This window comes from Arachis ipaensis, chromosome B09, assembly GCF_000816755.2.
Source record: "Arachis ipaensis cultivar K30076 chromosome B09, Araip1.1, whole genome shotgun sequence".
In the NCBI taxonomy this organism is placed as follows: Eukaryota; Viridiplantae; Streptophyta; class Magnoliopsida; order Fabales; family Fabaceae; genus Arachis; species Arachis ipaensis.
Genome location: NC_029793.2, coordinates 124,679,298 through 124,692,587, shown reverse-complemented (window position 1 = coordinate 124,692,587; position 13,290 = coordinate 124,679,298). Strand labels below are relative to the sequence as shown.

The 13,290-nt window shown below is 35.5% G+C and overlaps 1 long non-coding RNA gene across 1 annotated transcript; it reads left to right on the top strand.

Moving 5' to 3' along the window:
• On the top strand, positions 11,797 to 12,049 carry LOC110267088. The gene is made up of 2 exons (XR_002354419.1): positions 11,797 to 11,897; positions 11,989 to 12,049. It is a non-coding gene; the product is annotated as an uncharacterized LOC110267088 (long non-coding RNA).

Sequence of the window (13,290 nt, the reverse complement as noted above, 5' to 3'; positions counted from 1 at the left end):
CTTCAATATATATATATATATATATATTCAAAAAAAATCAATAAATAAGTAAATAAATAAGGGGACAAAATTATCACAATGCAATGTTAAGTTAATGAAAAGATCAATGCATATGTGATACAAATTAAAAGAAGAGTTGATGCATGAGTATGTAATGCAAAAGTGGAATTTTGGGTAGCTAGGCATGAATTTAAAAGTATATAGAGTATGTATAGGTGAAGGCTTAGGTTGATCAAGGATTCAATTTATAGCTCACTTAGCCATATATATACCTTCACCCTTACCTTGGCCCCATTACAACCTTGAAAAGACCTCATGATATTTTCATTGGTACATTAAATACTTGTTGATTGGGTAGGTGAAGAACAAAGTGTGACTAGGGAAGAGTAGAGTGATTACCCTATACACTTGAGTGATTAGAGTGCACATATACTATCAGTGAGGGTTCAATACTTGATTCTATGTTCCCTGCTTTCATGAGCTGTCTTCTTACAAGTTTACTTGTTTGTTTTTACTGTATGATTTTAATTAGTGATATTTGATTTATATTTGTCTTGAAGAACTTATTTACTTTTAAACCAAGTAGGCAAAAATCATTTTAGCATATAGTTGCATTCATAGGTTGCATTGCATTGCATGAATCTTACTTTCCCTTATTTAGTCTTTTAATCTCCTTGAGCTAAGCATGAGGACATGCTAATGTTTAAGTGTGGGGAGGTTGATAAACCACTATTTTATGGTTTATCTTGTGTTTAATTGAGTGGTTTCATCAAGTCTTTACCTACTTATTCATATGATTTGCATGATTTTACAATCACTTCCTAGTTTTGTTTTATGGTTGAAAACTTGCTTCCTAGAGATCTTTAATTAGTATATTTTAATTCTCCTTTATACCATTCGATGCCGTGATCTGTGTGTTAAGTGTTTCAGACTTTATAGGGCAGGAATGGCTTAGAGAATGGAGAGGAAGCTTGCAAAAATGGAAGGAACACAAGAAACCAAGCAGATAACCAGCAAGCACGCATGGCTCACGCGAGCGCGCGGAATGGAGAAATTTGCAGCGACGCGTGCGTATGCCTGACGCGTTCGCGTGGATTGGAGTTCTGCAAGATGACGCGTGCGCGTGCCTGACGCGTACACGTGACATGCGCGATCTGCAGAAATAACAGAAAATGCTGAGGGCGATTTCGGGCCGAGTTTTGACCCAGATTTTGGCCCAGAAACACATAATAGAGCCAGGGAACCTGCAGAGACTCAACAGACATTCTCATTAGCATAGTTTTAGGTTTTTAGATCTAAATCTAGAAAGAAAATTACTCTTCCTCTAGGTTTTCTTTACATTCATAGTTTATTAGTTTTATGCTTTTTCTTTTGGATATTGAAGAGTCATCACCTCCGTTGAAGATACTATTCTAGTTTGTTTCCTTATTCTTTTATTTATTCCATATTCTTAATTCTTGTTTAAAGTTACAATTGGATTATTTTCATGGATTGTTAATGAAAAGGATTACTTTTAGTTTTAATTAAATTGCAGTTATTGTCTATCATGTCTTTCTTTTATTCCCTTTTTAATTCTATGCAAGTAATTTTCATGTCAATGGAGTAGATTTCCAACTTGACATGGGGGTTAATTAAAAGGAGACACTTGAGTTGGAATGCTTAAGTGATTAGTTAAATTGGAAGTTGTTGGCTAATTCTGTATTTACTAACGCTAGACCTTCCCAAGGGAGAGGATTAAGATTTGCAAATAAGAGTTAGCTCAATCACTTGACTTTCCTTTATTTAGTAAGGGTTAACTAAGTGAAAAAAACAACCTCTTTGTACTACACTTGAGAAAATCCCAACAAGGATAAAACTTTCAATTAATCATTCTTCTAGTCAAGGCTTTTTAATTAGAATATATATATATATTTCTCTTTTAAATTACAATTATTTATTTTCTGTCATTCAACTCTCAAAATCCTCGAAAAACTCCTGATTAATAAATTAGCACCCTTTCTAGCAACTCATTGGGAGACGACCTGGGACTCATACTCCCAGTATTTTTATTCTAAACTTTTGTGACAACCTTTCTAAATTGATGAGGCGAATTTTAGCTGGTTAAGAGCTATACTCGCAACGCTGTTTTTATATTATAATCTCTTAATTGATCTAATTTCTGCCACGCATCATTACTCAAGCGATATGGGGTACTACACAAGGTTGCAACCGCTTACCACCCCCAAACTAATGGCCAAGCGGAGGTATCCAACCGAGAGATAAAGCGGGTTTTGGAAAAAGTGGTGAACCCACAAAGGAAAGATTGGAGTTCTCGGTTGGGTGACGCATTGTGGGCGTATAGGACGGCCTATAAGACTCTACTAGGGATGAGCCAATTTCAGATTGTCTATGGGAAGGCGTGCCACCTCCCGGTTAAAATTGAACATAAGGCCTATTGGGCGGTCAAACAATGCAACATGGACTTCACCAAGGTGGGCATAGTAAGGAAGTTGCAATTAGAAGAACTCGAATGTCTTAGGATGGAGGCCTATGAGAATGCAAGGATCTATAAGGAGAAGACTAAGGCATTTCATGATCACTATATCCGAAGAAAGATTTTCAAGAGGGTGATGAAGTTCTTCTATACAATTCGAGACTTAGGTTCATGCCCGGAAAGCTCCGTTCAAGGTGGGATGGCCCTTTTAAAGCGAAGGAAGTGAAGCCTTATGGAGTGGTTGAGCTATTCCACCCTCAAAGTGGTGCAACATTCAAAGTGAACCGCCACAGGGTAAAGAAGTATCATGGTTATAAGTCACCAATGGAATTGGAGGTGTTCCTTCTTGAGGATGCACCCAAAGGAGGAGAATCTTGAGCTCATGACCGTCCAACTTAAGGATGTTAAAGAAAAGTACTAGGTGGGAGACACTCCACCATGGTATGATCCTCCTTGTGCATATTTTCATGCATGTAGTTTTAGAGTCTTTGTTGGATTTTGTTGAATTTGTTTAAGTGTACTTGATATTTGTTTGATTTTGTTGAGCTTGTCGGAGTCTTCATGAGGATTTCATTTGATCTTAGTTTGGTTGAATTGGTAATTTTGAAGAAAATACTTAATTTTGATTATTGCATGAAATTTTAAGTGTTTTTGAAGTATCTAGCTTAAATGAGTTCCAAGATTGTGTTCTAATTGCCTTTCCTCATGTTTTGAAAAAAAAAGGATCGTCCCACGCGTAAGCGTGGACGACGAGTATGCGTCGATTTTATTGCTGAAACTCCTGGTACAAAAACCAGAGAGTTGCAATGGAATTGTGCGGGAGGGGTGCCAAAAGCACAATTGCTCCCTACACATGCACGTCTGCTGACGCCTACGCATCCCTGAGTTTTTCGCGCATCCACGCGTGAGCGTGGGCGACGCGTACGCGTCGTTGGCTGATCTTGGAACCCCTGGTACAAAAACCAGAGAGTTGTGCCGGTACTATGTGAATTTCATGCGTGGAGCAAAATTGCTCCCCACGCGTAAGCAGGGATGACGCGTACGTGTCTATCGCTCTTTTCACCATCCACACATACGCGTCGGTCACTCTTTTCACCATCCACGCGTGAGCATGGGCGACGCGTACGCGTCACATTACCGATGCAGCAAAAGTGCAGCGCGCCCTGTTCTCTCTCTTTCTTCTTTTTCCTTCTTCTATTCCTTCCTCCTTTTTTCTTCCTTCTCCTTACCACCTCTTCTCCACCCATAACCACTGGCGACCTCAACCACCGGTGACCACCACCTCCGGAGGTCCCACATCTTCTCTCTCCTCTCTCTTCTTCTCCTCTTCTCACCTACACTCAACCTCACCTTCTTCCTCCTTTCAAGGTCATGTTTCTTTTTTTTTTCTCTTTTACTTTTCAAATTCCCTCTTTTTAATTGCATTTTATCCCTCTACTTTCTTTCTTCTTAGTTGCAATTTGATTTTGTTGTTTATAATTCATTTTTGTTTCTTTTCTTTCTTTTTATATTCTTCCATGGGTGTTGAATCTTATTTACTTTTTGAATTGGTGGATTATTTCTTATCTTGGCTTGTTTGTGTTATGGTAGATGACATTTTATTTTGGGGCATATTCCCCTTAGAATTCCAAACTTGCTTGTTATTTACACTTTGCATACCAAGTGTTTGTGAAAAAGAGCCAATGGCATCTTTGTTCATTATTGACCTTTTTCTTTCAACTTAGTGCCTCGTTTCACAACACTTGCGCTACATGAGCATTGAGCGTCATTTCCATGATTTTTCATCATCAAATTCTCATTTTTTGTGGTTTGCTATGCTTGTAGCGCCATGCAAGAATGAGTGGTTCAATACTCTCTAACCCCACATTCTTCAATTTCTAGACTTCATTGTCTTGGAGTTAGTTGAGCCAACATTTTTTCTATGACTTCCACCATTCTTGCATGTGTTTGTCATTGTTGTTATCGATGCTTGAGTTTATTCTTCTCATGCTCTGTATTTGCATGCTTCTTTCACTCTCGCATCTCATGCTAGTGATGTGCCTCCCTGATCATTTTGTTGTCTTACTTACATGTAGTAGCTACCATGTTTTTAAGACACTTCACTCCTTTGCGGCATTAATTTTCACTTGCACTTTAATAATTCCGGTCTTTGTCTCTCTGAGCTTAATGTTCCTCTTTTCTGTTCTCTTTTAGGATGGCCACCAAAAAGAGAAAAGAATAGGCCTCTAAAGAAGACACTCAAAAAGACCAACTCAAAAAGCGACCACTAAGGCGCCAACTTCTTCAAGGACCAAAATCACTCTAAGCGGTTGAAGAACACTAGCCGCATTGATGAGGCAGAAAAGGAAGTTCCCGCAAGATTCACCAACCCACCTACGGCAAAAACTGACACTCCGGAGTCCACCTCGGATCATGGCAAATAAGTAATCAAGAGGTGAACAAGGAGATGTCCTTGTCTCACCATCCTATAGCCATTGAGAGTGACACTCCCGGACCCACTCTGCTCATCATTGATAGCACGGAGGACCGTGCAAATCTCTAAAGTGTAAGGAGGTCGTTTACCGACTTCCGTAGGTAACAACCCTTCTTTTTAACACCTAAATTTTAATTTTCTTTTGTTAATTAGGATAATTTGCATTGCATGTCTAGTTTTTGCATTTAAACATTTTTTACATGGTAGTTGTTTGTACATATATCTAGAGTTATGCTTGTTAAGTGATTGGTTGTGAACTAGATGAATTACTTTTTCCATCCAATCACTTCTTGTTATAACTACTTAGTTAGAGTGATGATTTTTTTTTCAAGAAACTGTTTTTAGAGCACCTTACCAATTTGAAAAAAAAAATTGTGTTAAACTTGCTTGAAGGAATTAATTTTGGAAAAGATTTTTGAGCTAAGAACACACAAGCATGTGAGTTTTGAGCTTAATTGCGTGGTTACATCATATAACTACTTATTTCTATTCTTGTGTGCATTGTTCTCTTTCTATGATTGCAATCCTTGATTTGTTTGATTCTATATGTCCATTATTTTGTGTATGAATGCATTTACATGATTGAGGCTGTTATTTCAATAGCTCACTTACCCAAATAGCCTTAACCCTTTTATCCACCTTTGTTAACCAATTTTGAGCCTATGATAAACCCCCTTTCTTCTTTAATTTAGCACATCAATACCCCTAAGTGAAAAATAATAAATATCCTCTAATTTGGATCTTTGATTAGTTTAGGCGAGTGAGGGTGTGTGTCATCTAAGCGGGAGGGAAGTTTGGGAATATTGGTAGAGGTAAAAGTGTGTTTTTTGTATTTTTATTGAAAACATTGGGAATTGGATACACACTCATGTATTGAATGTTTAAATCATATGCATTGGTACCGTTGTATATAATTCATCAAAAAAAAGAGAAAAAATAAAAGAAAAAAAATATATGTAGAAAAAGAAATAGAAAAATAAGAGAAAGAAAATATAGAAAAAAAAGAAAGCAATAAAAAGGGGACAAAATGCCCCAAGGTGAAACCAATAGTAACCAATGCATATGCGTTATGAATCGAAAAAGAATGCATCAGTGTGTGCAAAGTGAATAAATGGATAGTTAGGTTGTGTATTAGAATTGTATAGGTTGTTATTTGTGTTAGGTGAGAGCTTAGGTTAATCAAGGTTTCAAATTTCAAGCCCACTTGACCATATATGCATCCTTACCTTTACCCTAACCCTATTACAACCTAAAGATAAGCCCTCATGATGAATGTATGCATGCACCGAATAACTGTTAATTGTTAGATGAAAAATAAATCTTGGAAAGAATGATTAGAAGAGAATCGAGCGAATCAACCCTATACACTTGAGCAAATAGAGAAGATACACTTCCGGTGAGGGTTCGATGCTGAACTCCTTGTTCCCGGCTTTCACAAGCTTTCTTCTTGCAAGTTGTTTACATGTCATTTTGATATTTGAATTGGTAGAGTTCATGAATGATCATATTACCTTAGCCCTACTCGTTCATGTATGTTCTTGGAAGTTGATTCACTTTTGACCAAGTAGATAGAAGCATTTGCATTAGTTGCATCCATGTAGGTAAATTGCATTTCATAAACCTCATTCTCCTATGTTCTTTGGTCTTTAATTTTTAGCATGAGGACATGCTTGGTTTAAGTGTGGGGAGGTTTGATAAAGCCCAATTTTAGGGTTCATCTTGTGTAGAATTTAGGGGATTTTATCAATATTTTTTACACTTATTCATATAAATTGTATGGTTTTGTGTTTCCTTCCTAATTTTGCTTCATGGTTTAAAACATGCTTCTTTAATCCTAAAAATGCCAATTTTTTTAATCCTCTTCTATTACCATTTGATGTCATGATGTGTTTGTTAAGTGGATTCAGGATCTATAGGGCAAGAATGGCACGATGTGTTTGGAAAGGAAGCATGCACAAGTGGAAGAGGCATGAAGAATGAAGCTTTGGAGAATTGGTGGCGACGCGCACGCGTGGACGCATGTAGCTGAGAATGGCGCGCATAAGCTGGCGCATTCGCGTGGTGATACAAAATCCCACTAACGCGCACGCATGCTCGACGCGTACGCGTGGCTCGCAGAACTCATATGACGCGCACGCGTGGTCGACACGCACACATGACGCTCAGCACGTGACCCCATTAATGAAATCGTGACTGGCAATTTCTGAAGGCTCCAGGCCCAATCTAAGCTCAATTCTGCATGGAAAAGACCCAAGGAACCAAGGGGGGAAAGGGGGGATTCACTCATTCACACCATACACATAATTTTAGCTAGTTTTTTGTTCTTGTTTTCTAGAGAGAGAAACTCTTACTTCTCTCTAGATTTAGTTTGTTTTGATTTTCATTTGTTGAATTTATGAATTGGATCTTGTTAATTCTAGTTTCAATTACTTAATTTGAGTTCTCTAGTTATAATTTTGTTTAGATCTTGTGTTGAATTTGTGTTTTCTTGTCATTTCCCCTTTTCTTCTCATTTTATGAACTTTGTTGATTTTGAATTTCTCTTAGTGCATTGATGTTTTCTATGATTGATAGTGTTATTTTAGTTATTCTCTATTGATAATTGTTAGTGGGTACTTGTAATTTCCAATTAGTTTTGCAATTTAAATATGTCTTTAGCTAGTGCATACCATGTGTTTGATGAAATGTTTCTTTTGATTATGAAGTAGTTTTCTATACTCTTGGCCTAGGCTAAGGGAATTGGGTGACCTTGAGTCATTGGGTCTAAGTAATTTGGTAGTTTGAGAACCCTTAGTGGTCAAATTGATACCCATTGACACCAATCTACTACTAAGCCAATTAGTAGTTAGATTGGGACTGAGTTGAAATTGATCAAGCCATTTGACGTACTTCACTTGTAGAAGTAGACTTAATGAGCTTAGTTCCTCATAATTGTTAATATATAGTTATTAGACAAGGATGGTGACCCCAATTCCTATGCCTAACCAAGAGTTCCTTCTTATAAATTCATATTTGAAACCCAAACATCCCGATTGCTTGATTCTTATTATAGTTAGTTTAGTTGTTCATTTAGTCTTAGAATAGAAGTAGCTTTATATGTTACCTTGTTAGATTACATTTACTTATACCTTGCTTTAATTGCTTGATTTAGTTTCTTGCACTTTAAAATTTCTTGCATGTTAAGTTTAGTAATTTAAATTCTTGTTTATGACTCCCAAACTCGAAATCCTAACCAATATTGATGCACATGTTTGCCCATTCTCTTGAGGATGACCCGAGACTAATACTCTCGGTTACTTTTAATTGGGATTAACTTGTGACAACCATATCAAAATTTGATGAAAAGGATTATCTGTTGGTCTAGGACTATACTATGACAATGATTTGATTTTCTATTGATGAAAATTCTAGACCGACAATAATTTTCACCATCAGTGACCAAGCTCTATTGCTATGAGGGACGACTGAACTAATGAAATTGTATCCATCAGAGATGAGGTCCACACCATCCATGTCACCACATGTTGTCGCATGTTACTAAGAAAAAAATGCCACGCATTAGAAGTCTCTCCCTCGACAATGGCAAATACAATAGGCACGATATTGTTGTTTCCATCCTGTGAAACTATAATCAATAGACAACCCTTGTATTTTTCATACAAGTGAGTCCCGTCTACCTGAATAATTGGTTTACAGTGCCTGAATGCTCTAATACAAGGGTAATAACTCCAGAAGACCCGGTGTAACACCCAGATATCAGGAACCAAGTCATTCTCCTGATATGCAGGCATGGTCTCAAAGTGGACGGCTGCGGACATGGCTTTAAACCATAAGGGTAAGGCTTCATCAGAAGCTTCCCAACTTCCGAATATTTTTTCTATTGATTTTTATTTTGCCAACCATGTTTTGCAATAACTTATGATGTAATTAAATTTTGACTGAACTTCAGCAATGATAGATTTTATCTTTATGGATGGGTTTGCTTTTACTAAAGGCTTAATTGCTTCTGCAATTGTGATAGAATCCAGTTTGAAATTATCTTAAGAAATAGTAGCTCTAATGCAAGTGTGACTACCATTATATCTCTTTATCTCCCAATAATACTTCTTCTGGATCATGCTAACCCTAATCAGCCAATCACAACTTGTGTCGTACTGTGTATATCTAGTATAAAATGTTTGGGGTTCCGACTCATACACCCGATAGTCTACGCCTCCGCAGATAGCATAATTTTTAATTACCACAATTACAGTTTTTCAGGAACTAAATTTTATTCTCATGACAAATTCATCATCTGCTGCAATAGGAGGCTCTACCACAACAACACTATGACATAAACTTATAGAATATGTATATAAATATATTAAATTTAAATATATGCGTAGCTTCTAAATCTAACACACGCATGAAAGAGGACTCTTTAAACGGGTGCTGGTTTGTTAATGTATTTGTCACCTCCGCCACATCAGTCTTCATGGTATCATTAACTTCATCATCATTTCATCTGGATCAACAACTTCATAGTTAATTTCGAAATCATCTTTTGTTATCACTGTTGTAATTTCTCTATTCAATATTTCGATCGACTTTAAATTGTTTGAACTCAATGTACAACTCGATAACACACATTTGTGATCGAGTTTCATAATAAATTGAAAACATCTCTTTCATGCTTGCATTGTCGGTGACACACTTCGTTTAAAAATGAACGAACCTACCAAATACTGATATATATATATATATATATGCCGATACAAAATGCCTGATACCGTCTTTGATAAAAGGAACAATAAAATCACATGAATTATTCTCGCATATAAATTTCACCCCCTTAGATGTTTGTAATAAGATATGACTATCATAGTATAATTATAGCATAACTCTATCTTTCATTTTTTTAAACCAGGGTCACTCACTCTCCTCAACTAGTTCATTTCAGTTGCTACGACCTCGCCGTCGGGATCCCTACCGCCGCGCACCGTTGTCGTTTGTGAAGTAGTCGCCATCAAGCCCAAGTCTATAGGAGAGAGAAAGAGGCTATCGTGAATCAGAAATGAGGAAAGGGAGAGAACCATCACGAAAGAGGAGGGGGAGGACGCTGTCTCACGGTGTGCCGTCGTTGCAGTAGCTGACCTCGTCGTCGCCGCTGCAATCTCCTCCCCGGCCGTGGTGGTTTTGGTTCTGTTCTAGCCATGGTTGTCGAGGAATACCACTGCAATCTCCTCCCCGGCCGGCCGGTGCTGAAACCGCGAACTTCACCCTCTCCATCGCGACGACGGCACTTCGAGTCCCATCATCGTTGCCCAGATTGGTGCCATCCACTGCTCATACATCAACCTCAACACCGTCAATCCCAATCACGCTAGGTAACTCCAAATATGCCTCTGAATCTTCTACTTGGTGAATTGCTTGTGTTGTCTTGTCCCGAATTGCGAAATCCTGTAATGTTGATTGAATTACTGGATTGATTGGAATTTTGGCTTGTTCTGTATTTACTGTTAAAACTGGAGCTGAATGATAGATCTGAATTTCTAGGTTTGAGATTTGAATTTCTGCTTGATCTGCACTTTCTGTTGAATCCTATTGTTGTTGTTGAGGTAGGAATTTGAAATTGAAATTTGATGAGTCTCCTTCTTCTCCTTTGATGTGAACTTATTCTGTAATTTATGGATTTCTTGTTGATTTTGAAGCTTTTGCTACTGTAGACTCTAATTCTGCAATTTTATATTCTGAATCTAAATTCCAAAATCGGAGATCTGTGATTATTGAATTCTCTGTAGCTAGCTTTGTTGCATTGTTGCTGAGTAGTGAAAATTCTGAGTTTGAGTTGGCCTGAATTATCGGATTGGAATTGCTGATTGATGAATTTGGTGCTGGATATGTTGATGTTGATTGTTGAATCTGCAAGGTTGCACAAATTCTAGTCCTACCCAAGATCTATGAAATTTAGGAAGTTATGTATGATATTTCTCAATGCTTCAATACTAGTTTTACCACTACTTAGTACTTACGGATTAAGTCATCAAATAATATATATATAGCCAAGTATTTGTCATACAGGTTAGCAAGTGCCACTTAAATTTGAAACATAAAGTATGTGTTGTAATTTTTACCATCCTTAAGGTAGCTAGGGCCTTTGGCTAAGCTAAATAACTGGAGGAAATATATCATACATACTCTAAATATAATTGCAAATTGCTTAGGTTGTTCTTGATTGTTGTCATTCATGTTATTAACATACATGAATAAAGAAACAAGAAGCTGCTTTACATCCGTAATAGGTTAAGGTCAAGGATTAATTTAATGATAGAACTAGTCTATTTAATGATACAATTAACTGAATTTATTTATTAAAATTTTTAGTTAAATTTTGTTACAAATGCTCCACTATTATTCACGTACTCATTCTGGGGATTGACAAGGTTGGGAAAATAGTAATGCATATTTCGAATGCCATTTTTTTACAAAATTGTTTAACTTTGATATGTTTTCCTGAGTTGCTGAATACATTAACTTTACAGACTTTGTTGGAGAGGATGAAGTCAATGTACTCAAACATAGAAAGCCTTTCTCCTGATCGAATCGTTCCAATTGTGGGGTTGAATATCGATCGTATTGAAGCTGCAAATAGGAAACTTGTGTTTTGGGACTTGGGAAGTCAGGTATGGACATATGTTAAAAGGATGAATGATTAATAAAAATTGAATTGAATTTTGCTTGTTCTGTATCTTGTTTTGGATTGATTAAAATGAATGATGGAATTTTTATTGTTGTTAAAATTTTTGTTGTTGTTGAATATTCATTCGATTAAAAAGAGAAAAAAGGAACTAAAAGTAAAGTGTCTTATTTTCAGTGTTGGAGGTCTCATTTAATTTGAGTTGAACCGTTTGGTTATGTTGGCTGTGTGATTTTCTCACATGTTTGTGCTAACTAAACAATTTGAAACTATAGGTACTAGAGACAGTAAAGCTCAAATTTTCTAGACAATTTTTTAAAATTGCATTAATTGACATCATATTATTATTGTTGGTCGTCTTTTCAGGTGTGTGTCACTTATTAGAAGCTTTTCCATGAGAAAGAAGATGTATGAACATGATGGAGTTTGTAATTTGTAGTTTATATTTTGGAAATTTATAATTTCTTATTTTTCTTGTCCTATGTATCTATCTAGTTCATTAGGGTTCTTCAATGTGTCTTGTTAGTTTGTACTTTAAAGTTTATATGTTAAAGATTTATAAAACAATCTTAGTTAAATAAAAGATATTTGAACTATCTATGTTATTATATATTATATGAATGTTGACTTGTTGAGTAAATTAGTTAATATATTAATTAGTTAAAAAATAATATAATTTTAAAAGTTATACGTGTAATTTGTATTAAAAAAATTATTACAAAATAAATAATGTTTTGTAACCAAAGAAAAAAATATTATAAAATCAAGTTACATTTTGTAACAAAATTTTATGATAGGAAAAAATATATTGTTACCAAAAATGTTTTGAAGATCAAAATTTGTTATCACTTTTGTAACGATTTTTTATTTTTTGTATAAAAAAAATTTGTTATAAAATATTACTTTAAATTGTAACAGTTTCATTTTTTGTTATAAAAATTTTTTGTAACAGAATATACTTTAACAACCTTTCCTTGGAAAACCATGTGTTATGTATACAAATTGGACTCTCAGAATTCACAATTTTTACCCATCGATTTGGGTTTTTAAGATTATGAATTTTTTAAAACATAAAACCGACCACCGATTTACTCTCCACTTTAAAAAAAAATTTGCACAAAGAAATTTGAAACTCCGATTTACTCTTCACCACACTATAAATCAGACCTTAGGTTTTGTGTCCCAATCAAATCTGAGTCTCCAATTTCTAAATTCTAATTTTAAAAAAATTACATTTTCATATTCATAGAAAGCACGTCACTAATCCATAATCGTGCATAACACATACTGGATTTTCATTACTGAAAAATTTAGTCTCGATTATGTTATATATATATTTTTGTGACCTCAAACGTTTTTCATATATAATTTATAAAAAAAAAATACATTTTCATATTCATAAAAAACACACTACTAATCCATAACCGTACGTAACACATATTGAGTTTCTATTACTAAAAAAATTAGCCTCAATTTTGTCGTGCGTATTTTTGCAGCCTCAAAAATTTTTTATATGGATTTTTATCATTTACTCTATAAAAAAAAAGTAATCATTTAGTTGTTTGGCTATATTATTTATGAAGCATACTTGTGTTAATATATAGATGACTAATGGTTTCAGTTATAAAGCAACTCAACAAATGACACCGCTCAAATTTTCATAAAAAT